Source organism: Balaenoptera musculus, chromosome 1 (assembly GCF_009873245.2).
Source record: "Balaenoptera musculus isolate JJ_BM4_2016_0621 chromosome 1, mBalMus1.pri.v3, whole genome shotgun sequence".
NCBI lineage: Eukaryota > Metazoa > Chordata > Mammalia > Artiodactyla > Balaenopteridae > Balaenoptera > Balaenoptera musculus.
Window position 1 is genome coordinate 91,277,142 of NC_045785.1, and position 12,535 is coordinate 91,289,676.

Consider the following 12,535-nt stretch of genomic DNA (forward strand, 5'->3'; position numbering starts at 1 on the left):
ATTCCCAGGGGGAAAATATCTCAAACCGCTTAGAAAAATATTTTCAAAATTTATTGCATTAATAGTATTTTATCTATTTTAATAAATATGTAATTTGAGAAAAGCTAATAAAATATTAGGAGGAAAAATCTTCATAATTATTCAAATACTTATTTACATCTAAGCATACATTAAACCTTCAGCACCAAACGTGCTGTTTGACATAAAATAGGCTTTAAATGACTTAACTGATGAGTGAGTAATTGAAAAAATATAGTTCTTCATTAGATACTAACATGCAACCTCTGAAAAATAATCTACATACAAATAGATATAGATAGTAAAATAATATTGATAATTGTGAATAAAGAATCAATTTTCACATCTGTAAAAATGTGGGTGTTAGTGTGAGATAGATTTGGGTCTGAATTCAATTCCTACTACTTTATTGTGTGTCTGTGGGCAATTTACTTAACCTTTCCACATGCACCTTCATGTTCCTAGCTAATAATTGTAAATAACAGCTAACTCATAGAGAGGTTACAGAAACAGCATAATATATAGAGCATAGTGCCTGCCACAATGAATGTGCACCAAGTTTTACTTATTGTCCCAATAAAACCTTATATTGACTAGAAAAAATAAATAAATAAGGCATTTGTATAAATTGAGTAGATACAAGTCAATTTCATTTAATTACTTCAATTCTCTCTACTTAAACATCTCTAATTTTTTAATTTTATAAAATTACATTTGCCTATAGTCTGAGTTAAAAATGTAAATAAATAAAAATTGACTTTGCAGCAGTGATTAATTTAGTAATTGTATTACCACATGGCATTTTGAACTATATGGCATATTTGAAAGAGCAATAAATTGTAAGAATACGTAATTGCTTTTCTAATGTAAAGTCACAAAGAATATCTGGTCCAGGAGTGGTTACTATCAATTTCAATATTCAAAGGAAAATATAAATTTAAAATCTTCTCGTTAAGTAATTTGAAAGTTTCTCATTTGATTAAATGAGAAAATTCTTTCAATAGGTTACCTATATAATGATTGCATTTATTTGGAATATCAGTGCAGTGTGGAGTGATAGGAAGTACACTGGAATGAGAATTCAGAGGCTCTTAGCTGCAGTATGGCTCTGATACTAAATAGCAGTGTGATCTTGGGAAAGACATTTTCCTCTACATGTCTCAGGATACTGAAAAAGATGATATTTAAGGTACTTGAACAGGCCTGCCTTCCATGGAGCCAAGAAAGAAACAGCTAAGAAATAAATTCCCAAATCATAGAAGTTGAGTAATAAGACAGTTATTAGAAGGTGAAAATATATTATTTTAGTATCTGACATCTGAATTATCTCATAGATAAAATCGTCCCCTTTAAGAAGATATCTTGAAAAACCACTGACAGAGTGAGATTCTGAGACAAGACCCCAAGAGTGTAAATGTGGTTTTCTAGGTCTGTACTAGAAAGAAGGGGATTTTTTTTTTTTCTAGGAAAGGACATAAAATTAGGAACAGAAGAGGGAAAAGAGTTAGAGAAGCCAGTAAAACATTGTGAGATGACCATGGGGACATAAACTCATTCCCTCCCTACCATCCATCAACAGAAATCTTGGCGGCTTTGGGTTTCCAAAGTAAGTGGGGATGGGGATATTATCAAGTCTTTCTAGCTCTCAAGGGGCAGGCAATCCCTACATGACATCTGGCCCACATTTTGAGGGCCTATACAGATTCATGTGAACTAAGACTTTGGACCCCACTGCATCTTGAATTAAATCACCACTCTCAAAATGAGCCAGCAGTAACAAAGTGTTGGGTACATGGAACAGAGTAGAATTGTGTTGATCCTTAAACAATGGAATAATTACCACAATTAAGTTAATTAACATATCTGTCACCTAATATAGTTAACTATTTTCTTTTGTGAGTGTGGTAAAATGATTAAGACTTACTCTCTTAAGAAAAAAATTAAGACTCTCAGCAAATTTCAAGTGTACAGTACAGTATTATTAACTATAGCCACTATGTGATACATTACAGCCCTAGAATTTATTCATCTTATAACTGAAAGTGTTATACTTTCTCATTTCCCCCAGCACCCCCAGCCCCTGACAACCATCATTCTACTACCTGTTTCTACGAGCTCCATTTTTTTTTTTTAAGATTCCACATATAAGTGGGATCATACAGTTTTATTTCTGTTTGTATGGCTTATTTCAATTAGTATAATGTCCTCCAGTTTCATTCATGTCATCACAAATGGCAGTATTTCTTTTTTTAATGGCTGAATAGTATTTCATTATATAGAGACATACCATGTTTTCTTTATCCATTCTCCCACTGAGGAACACTTAGGTTATTTCTATATCTTGGCTATAGTAAGTAATGCAGCAATGAACGTAAGAGTGCAGGTATCAATTCAAGATACTGACTCTATTTCTTTCAGATATATACACAGAAGGATTGCTGGATCATATGGTAGTTCTATTTTTAATTTTTTGAGGAACTATTGTTTTCCATAATGGCTGTACCAATTTACATTCTTAACAGCAGTGTACAGGGTTCCCTTTTCTCCACATCCTTGTGAATATTTGTTATCTCTTGTCCTTTTGATAGTAGACACTCTAACAGGTGTTAAGAGATATCTCATTATGTTTTTGATTTGCATTTTTCTAATGATGAGTGGTGTTGAGCACCTTCTCATGTATCTATGGATCGTTTGTATGTCTTTATGAAAAAATGTCTATTCCGGTCCTTTGCCCATTTTTAAATTGTGATATATATATATAGCCATTGAGTTGTAAGTGTTCTTTATATATTTTTGGATATTAAACCCTTACCAGATACATAGTTTGCAAATATTTTCTCCCATTCTGTAGATTGCCTTTTCTTTTTTTTTTTTTTAATGTTTCCTTTGTTATGCAGAAGCCTTTTAGATTGATACAGTCCCACTTGTTTACTTTTGCTTTTTTTTGCCTGTGCTTTTGGTGTCATGTCCATGAAATCATTGACAAGACCAATGTCACAAAAATTTTTCTCTGTTTTCTTCTAGGAGTTTTATGGTTTTGAGTTCTTTGTTTAAATCTTTAATTTATTTTGAGTTAATTTTTGTGAGTGCTGTAAGGCAGGGGTCCAGTTTCATTCTTTTGCATGTGGACATCCAGTTTTCCTACCATCATTTCTTGAAAGGACTATGCCTTTCCCATTGGGTGTTCTTGGTGTCCTTGTCAAAGATCATTTGACCATATATGTGTGGGTTTATTTCTGGGTTTTCTATTCAGTGGCATTGGTCTATGTGCCTTTTTTTATGCCAGTACCATACTGTTTTAGTTACCATAACTTTGTAATGTAGTTTGAAATCAAGAAGTGTGGTGCCTCCATCTTTGTTCTCTTTTCTCAAGATTAATTTGACTATTTGGGGTGTTTGTGGTTCCATACCATAACACTGGGTCAAAGAAGAAATCAAAAGGGTTATCAAAAATTACTTGAGGGGGATTCCCTGGTGGCACAGTGGTTAAAAATCCACCTGCCAATGCAGGGGACATGGGGTTCGATCCCTGTTCCAGGAAGATCACACATGCCACAGAGCAACTAAGCCCGTGCGCCACAACTACTGAGCTCGCACTCTGGAGCCCACGAGCCACAACTGCTGAGCCAGTGTGCCACCACTACTGAAGCCTGTGAGCCTAGAACCCATGCTCCACAACAAGAGAAGCCACCGCAATGAGAAACCCGTGCGCTACAATGAAGAGTGGCCCCTGCACGCCACAACTAGAGAAAGCCTGCATGCAGCAACCAAGACCCAATGCAGCCAAAGATAAATAAATAAAAAATATAAATAAATAAATAAATAAATAAATAAATAAATAAATAAATAACTTGAAACAAACACAAATGGAGTGTTGTCAGAAGCATGGTGGGGAGAAAAGCTACCTTTTTCTCTCCTCTTCAATCTACAACCAATAAAATACCCACAACTCAACAAAGGTACCTCCACCCAAGACAAAAGGATGCAGGAGGATTCTACACATCTGTATATTTAAAGGTGAGTGGACTGGAACACATAGAAGAGGCAGAACTGAAGGAACAGAGGAGTTGGTACCTGCCATCCCAGCCCTCTGACCATGGTAGCTGAGCCTACAGCTTCAGAAACCTTAGCAACAGCAGGGGAAATGGTGCACAGGACTCCAGCCTCCAGACCACTCCAGTGCCTGTGGCCACAGGTAACTGGGCAGGCATGGCAGTGTGGCCTGAAACCCCATTCCTCCAGCTGTTGAGGGGCCCCAAAATTCTACACCTCCACACCCCCCCACTGGCTGTGGCAGAGGCCACAAACCTTACAACACTGGACACAGTAGAGGTGCCTGTGTGACCCTGGTTCTTCCCCCAACTCTCACCCTCCCACCCCAGGGCAGAGCCTGTGTCTCAAGGGATTAGGGACAGGAGGAAGGAGCCCACCATCCCAGTGACGACAGGGGCTCTGGCGGAAGCAAGGCTGCAAGAAGCTCGGAGTCACAAGAAGCAACAACGAAGGCACAGAGCCATACCTCTTACACAGAAGATGGAGGCTGAAAAGTGCGAACTTTCAAATATTTGTAACCAGAGGCAGCTCACGGTAGAGAAACCAGAAACGTGTGTCACAGCGACACCTACTGGAAAACAAAAGAAAGGACTCTAATTTCTAACGTCATTTAACTTTAAATGCATCGAAAGAGGAGCAATTCGTCAAGTAAAATGAACAATCACAAAATGAAAATGACAGTTCTTCAGAAATCAAACTTAAACTCATGGAATATTGCTGTCTAACTGATAGAGAATTCAAAATAACTGTCATGAAGAAACTCAACAAGGTACAAGAAAACTCAGGAAGGCAGTTTAATGAGCTCAGGACTAAAATTAATGGACACGAGGAATATTTTACCAAATAGATTGAAGTTCTAAAAAAGAACGAAACATAAATTCTGGAGCTGAATAACTCAATAAATGAGATGAATAATTCATTAGAAAGCATTGAAAATAAAGCAGACCATATGGGAAGAGAGAATTAGTGAGCTCAAAGATAGAAGTCTAGAAATGACACAAGTAGGAGAGGAAAGAGAAACAGATATGAAAAATGAGAAAATTCAACAAGAGCTATTCAACCCTTTTACGAAGGACAACATTAGGAAAATGGTTATCTCAGAAGGATAAGAGGGGAGAAAGGAAGCAGGGAGATAATTTAAAGAAATAATAGCTGAGAACTTCCCAAACTTTGGGAAGGACCTGGATATACAAACCCATAAATCTAAGAGAACACCTAATTATCTTAATGTAAAGAAACCTTCTCCAAGACTCATAATATTAAATTGTCAAAAGTCAATGATAAAGAAAGAATTTTAAAGGCAGCCAGGGAAAAGGATGGTAACCTACAGAGGAGCCTCCATTAGGCTATCATCAGATTTCTCAACAGAAACCCTACAGGCCAGGAGGGAATGCAATGGCATTCTCAAAATACTGAAAGATAATAACTGTCACCTAAGAATATTCTATCCAATAAACATCATTCAGATATGAAGGAGGAATAAAAGACTTTCCCAAACAAATAAAAGCTGAGGGAGTTCATCAATACTAGATCTGCCTTATGAAAGATATAGAAAGGAGTTGTTCTTCCAGAAACAAAGTGGTAAAAATACACAAAACTTTGAGCAAGGTGATAAATAGAACTAGAAAATTGCAACTCTTTATCTGATTAGGTTTTTAAATACTTTATTATAGTATAAAGGTTAAAGGGAGAAAAAAAGAAAGCAAAAATAAATAACTACAGCTGTCTCAGTTTGTTAGCAAACTCACAACATAAAAAAAAGGATAATTTGAAACAGAAACGTAAAAGGGGAATAGGAAAAGGATAGAATTCATATATATAAATGAAGATAAGATGCTATCAGCAGAAAAGGGACTATTTTATCTATGAGACATTAAACACAAAACTCAGAATAACCACAAAACAAACTTATAGCAGAGACACAAAGCATAAAAAAGAGGAAACGGAGAAAAATATCATAGAAAATCACCAAGCCAAAATGGCAGACAGAAACACAAGGAAAAAGAAATGATGGTGATCTAGAGCAACCAGAAGACAAAAGATAAAATGGCAGTATTAGGTCCTCACCCATCAATAATCACCTTAAATGTAAATGGACTGAATTTGCCAATCAAAGGCACAGAGAGTCTGGATGGATTAAAAACAAGACCCAACTATGTGCTGCCTCTGGGAGACTCAACTCAGCTCTAAAAACAAACATAGGCTAAAAGTGAAATGATGGAAGACAGTGTTCCAAACAAATAGCAGCCAAAAGAAAGCTAGTGTAGCTATGCTCATATCAGACAAAATATACCTCAAGTCCAAAAAAAGGTAATAAGAGACAATATACAAAAATAAAGAGGATGGTTCATCAAGAAGTACATACAGTAATTAATATATGCACCTAACACAAGAGCACAAAAATATATAAAACAATTATTAACAGACCTAAAGGGAGAAATTGACAGCAACCCAGTAATAGTAGAGGAATTTAACACCCTACTTACATCAATGGACAGATCATCCAGACAGAACGCAACAAAGAAACAGCCTTAAATGAAACATTAGACTAGATGGGTTTGATAGATTTGTACAGAACATTCCATCCAAATGCAGCAGACTACATGTTCTTCTGGAGTGCATATGGAACTTTCTCAAGGATAGACCATATGTTGTGACACAAAACAAGTCGCAATAAATTTAAGAAAATTGAAATCATATCAAACATTATTTCTGATAAAAATGGAAAGAAACTAGAGCTCAACTATAGGAAGAAGACTGGAAAAGTCATAAATACATAGATACTGAACAACATGATACTGTATAAGTATTGGGTCAACAAAGTAATCAAAGGAGAAATCAAAAATTACCTGAAGACAAATTAAAATGAAAATAAGACATATAAAAATCGATGGAATACAGAAAAAGCAGTACTAAGAGGGAAGTTTAATAGCAATACAGACCTCCCTTAAGAAATGAAAAAAAATCTCAAACAATATAAACTTACCCCTAAAGGAACTAGAAAAAAGAGAACAAATGAAGCCCAAATTTAGTAGAAGGAAGGAAATAATAAAGATCAGAGCAGAAATAAATGAAATGGAGACTAAAAAACAATAGAAGAGATCAAAGAATCTAAGAGCTGGTTCTTTGAAAAGATAAATCAACAAACTGTTAGCTAGACCCACTAAGAAAAAAGAGAGAAGGCTCTGATAAAATCAGAAACAAAAGAGGAGAAATAACAATGGATACCATAGAAATACAAAGAACTGTAAGAGAACGTTTTGAACAACTATACACCAACAGTTTGGACAACCTAGAAGAAATGGACATATTCTCAGAACCATACAACCTTCCAAGACTGAGCTGTGAAGAAATCGAGAGTCTGAATAGACCAATCACTAGTTCAGAGATTGAAACAGTAATCAAAATCTCCCATAAAACAAAAGTCTGGGGCCAGACGACTTCAGAAGGGAATTCTACCAAACACTCCAAGAAGATCTAATACCTATTCTTCTCAAACTATTGCAAAAAATTAAAGAGAAGGGAACACTTCCTAACTCATTTTACAAGGCCAATATCACCCTGATACCAAAACCAGACAAAGACATCACACAAAAAAAGAAAGTTACAGGGCAATATCTCTGATGAAAATGGATGCAAAAATCCTCAACGAAATATTGGCAAACCAAATTCAACAATACATGAAAAGGATCATACACCATGGTCAAGTGGGTTTAATTCCAGGGATACAAATATGGTTTAACATTCATAAATCAATCAGTGTGATACACTACATTAACAAAATGAAGGATGAAAATAATATGATCTTCTTAATAGATGCAGAAAAAGCATTTGACAAGATTCAACACCCATTTATGATAAAAACGATAATGTGTGTATAGAAGGGATGTACTTCAAAATAACAAAGGTCATATGTGAGAAACCCACAGCCAACGTCATAGTCAATGGTGAAAGGTGGAAAGCTATCCCTCTAAGATCAGAAACAAGATAGGGATGCCCACTCTCATCACTCTTATTCAACATAGTTTTGGAAATCCTAGTGAGAGCAATTAGGCAAGAAAAAGAAATAGAAGACATCCAAATTGAAAACAAAGAAGCAAAACTGTCACTATTTTCAGATGAAATTATTTAATATATAGAAAACCCTAGACCCTACCAAAAAACTATTAGAAATAATAAATGAATACAGTACAGTAGCAGGATATAAAATCAATATACAAAATCTGTTGCATTTATTTATAATAACAGTGAGACATCAGAAAGAGAAATTTAAAAACAATCTCATTTACAATCACAACAAAAATACCTAGGAATCAATTTAACCAAGGAGGTGAAAGACTTATAAACTGAAAACTATAGACATTGTTGAAAGAAATGGAAAAAGACACATACATGGAAAGATATTCTGTGCTCATGAATGGAAAGAATTAACATTGTCAAAATGTTCATATTACCCAAAGCAATCTACAGATTTAATGCAGTTCCTATAAAAATCCCAAGGACATTTTTCCCAGAAATAGGAAAAAATGAAATATTACTATTTGCAACAGTATGGATGGACCTTGAAGGCGTTATGCTAAGTAAAATAAGTCAGACAGAGAAAGAAAAATACTGTATGACTTCACTCATATATGGAATATAAAAAAAAACTAATAAATACACAAAAACAAAATATATGAACAAACCAAACCAAACAACAACAAACAAATAGATGCAGAGTCAGGGTGGAGTATGAAATGGGTAAATGGGATCAACTGTATGGTGATGGATGGAAAATAAATTTTTGGTGGTAAGCATATTGTAGGGTATACAGAAATAGAAATATAATGTTATACATATGAAACATATAATGTTATAAATCAATGTTACTTCAATAAAAATTTTGTTTTAAATGACAGTGGATACACAGCACATGAAATCTTACAGGATGCAGCAAAAGCAACTCTCCGGGAGAAGTATAGTAATAATTGCCTATATTAAGAAAAAAGAAAGATCTCAAATAAAAAATTTAACTTCATGCCTCAAGGAACTGGAAAAGGAGGAACAAGCTAAACTCAAGGTAAGAAGTAGGAATAAAATAATAAAGATTATAACAAAAATAAGTGATATAGAGACTAGAAAAACAACAGAAAGATCAATGAAACTAAGCTGTTTTTTGAAAAGATAAACAAAATTGACAAACTTTTAGCTAGAACAACTAAGAAATAAAGAGAGAAGACTCAAACAAATAAAAGCAGAAATGAAAGGGACGTTACAACTGATAACACAAAATATAAAGGATCGTAAGAGACTACTATGAACAATTATATGCCAAGAAATTAGATAACCTAGAAGAAAGTAATACATTTGTAGAACATACAACCTATCAAGACTGGAAAACATACAACCTGTCAAGACTGGGTAAAAAATAAATAGAAAATCTGAAATAAATAGAAAATCTAAGCTCAGGGCCAGATGACTTTACTGCTGAATTCTACTAAACATTAAAAGAAGAATTAATGCGAGTCCTTCTCAAACTCTTCCAAAAAAAAAAAAAAAAATCAAAGAGGAAGGAACACTTCTGAGCTCATTTTATGAGGCCAGAATTATTCTGATTCCAAAATCAGATGATGACATTACAAGAAAGTAAGATTACAGAATAATATCGCTGATGAACATAGATGCGAAAATCTTCAACAAAATACTATCAAACTGAATTTAACACACATTAAAAAAGATCATACACCATGGTCAAGTGAGATTTATACTTGGGATGCAACAATGGTTCAATATACCAAATTAATAAATGTGATACACCACATTAACAGAATGAAGGATAAAAAAAATATTATTATATAAGTAGATGTAGAAAAACATTTGAAAAACTTCAATATACTTTTATGGTAAAAAATCTTAACAAATTAGACATATAAAATATGTACCTCAACATAATAAAAGCCATATATAATAAGCACACAGGTAACATACTCAGTGGTGAAAAGCTGAGAGCTTTTCCTCTAAGACTAGAAATGAGATAAGGATGCCTGCTTTTGCCACTTTTATTTAGCACAGTACTGAAAGTACTAGCCAGAACAGTTAGGCAAAACAAAGAAATACAAGGCATCCAAATCAGAAAAGAAAAAGTAAAATTGTCTCTTTATAGATAACATGATTTTACATATAAAAATTCCTAGAGACTCTACCAATAAAACTTTCAGAACTAATAAACTATTTCAGTAAAGCTGTAGGATACAAAATCAGTATACAAAAATCAGTCGCATTTTTATACACTAACAGTAAACTTTCTAAAAGATAAATTAAGAAAGCAATCCCACTTACAACAGCATGAAAAACAATAAAATACTTAGGAATAAATTTAACCAAGTAGGTGAAAGACCTGTACACTGAAAACCATAAGACACTGATGAAAGAAATGAAGACACAGATAAATGAAAAGATACCCCATGTACATGGATTAGAAGAATTAATTTTGTTAAAAATGTCCATAATACTTAAGGATCTACAGGTTCAACATGATCCCTATCAAAATTTCAATGGCATTTTCACAGAAAGAGAAAAACAATCCTAATATTTATACATAACACATGGTTTATTAACAGGTTGGATATTTGCTCAAAGGTGGTCCATAACAGATTTATTTGATGGGTTAAAGTCACTAATATGCTCCATCTATATTGTGTTTTATAATATAGTTGAGCATTGAAATCCCAGGAGAGACTACATGCAGCTAGTAATTAGGGAATGTTTGTAAAAGTGCCACCAAAATGGTGAAGGAGTGGAATGCTTAGGAGTATGAAAAGTGAAGGATAAATATAGAAGATTTATAGGCCCCACCATTAGAAATCAGACATGCTCCCAGAGACACTAGTGTTGGTGTTTTTGTCATCAATTGCATGATATCTGATTAGGTAATATAAAGACTCATTATTAAATGTTCGACAATATATGAGCAGAAAGAAGAGAAGACCACTTTATTTGTGTTAGTTCTGGAGAGACTACTTGTTTTCTATATAGTTACTCTATCTATAACTAGGTACTATTGTAAAAAAAGAAAAGAGAAAGAAAGCATTGTGTTTTTAGTGAGGAAGATGATTTTGATGAGGTTGGGAAACTAGTCAGGATGATGTTGCTAGTGAAAGATGGGGAGAAACTGAATATAGGCAGTGTTGTAAAGATAGAAATTAAGGAAATAATCCTTACAGTATTCAGGAAGTAGAATTAAGAATGTTTCCTGATTAATGTAATATAGATGGTGAAGAATGATTTAAGAATAACCTCTAAAATTTGTGATTTAGTATAGAAGATAGATGGTGCCATCACTAAAAAGGAGAACATGGTGAATATGAGTGGAGAAGAATTGGAGAGGAGTTGATAAAGAATTGAAAAGGAATAAAGAATTGGAGGTGAATGAAATGGAATAAAGATGATAATTCAGGTTTGAACACATGAGTTTCTAGGTAGTGATGTTCAGTGGGCAGCTGAACATATAGGTTCAGGCTTTATAAGAAAAATCTTTGCTGTATATATGTATTTTGGAGTCTTCAATATACAAGTGGTAGTTGAGGCCTTATGTGGAGTTTTACTTATATTTATAGAGTGAAAAGAAAGGAAAGGAAGGGAAGGAAAGGAAGAAAAAGGAATGGCAAAGATGGGAATGGCAACAGTGAAGGATTGGAAAAAGGAGCTTTAAAGAGGATAAGAAATAGCTATGGAGCTCAGAACTAGGACTTACTGTAACAAAAACAAAAGAACTAAAATAAGGAAAAGAGTCATAGGAAACATATAGGGGCAGAAGTGCTGGATAGACAACTGGTTACCTTGCCATTGGTGACCTTGGTAGTATCAGTAGAGTGGTGCAACTGGAAACCTCCTCTGTGAGAATCATATGGGGGAGGATTAACAATTTCAAATAACCCTGTTTAGAAATCTAAAGCTTAAATAGAATCAGAACATAAAAGTAATTTGAAGACAATATGCATAATATGGGAATTATAGAGTGTATGTGATTTTGTAAAAGAAATGTATGTTTACAAGGAGATTAGTAAATGTTTGAAAACAAAGTAGTTTTATCGATTTTAATTTAATTGTATAAATTTTTGATAGTTTGTGTTTTCACAGTACTGTGGCATTTAAATTTTTTAGCTTTGCAGAATTGCTGACTGAATTGAAATAGATAGCTTAGGTTCTCTGATTTCCATTTAAATGCTCAACAAACTGTCACAAGGAAGTAGTTTTGCACGATTTATAACAACTTTAAGAGATTTGCTGCTGTGCTATGACTACATCCAGTTATACGAAATATGACTTTCAAAATTACTTTTTGCCATTACCTGGACAAGTTAGGGTTAGTGTAGAAGGAAGTGGCTGCCTAGATGTAGGAGGCTAATACAGTTTTGAACATTTGATATATTCACATAAATCCTCTGCACACACACAAAAAGGAAAAGTTGCAGCAACTGTTTCT

At 34.1% G+C, this 12,535-nt stretch overlaps 1 long non-coding RNA gene across 8 annotated transcripts in view; it reads left to right on the plus strand.

Moving 5' to 3' along the window:
* Positions 1 to 12,535, plus strand: part of LOC118906249 — a 64,383-nt gene that overhangs the window by 4,421 nt on the left and 47,427 nt on the right. For 6 of the 8 annotated variants that reach the window (XR_005022464.1, XR_005022457.1, XR_005022468.1 and 3 more), the window contains exons 1-2: positions 8,975 to 9,130; positions 11,367 to 11,474. The exons of the other annotated variants lie outside the window; for them this stretch is intronic. This is a non-coding gene — a long non-coding RNA (uncharacterized LOC118906249). Of the gene's footprint in view, positions 1 to 8,974; positions 9,131 to 11,366; positions 11,475 to 12,535 lie in introns of those variants that run through there. 8 annotated transcript variants of the gene reach the window in all.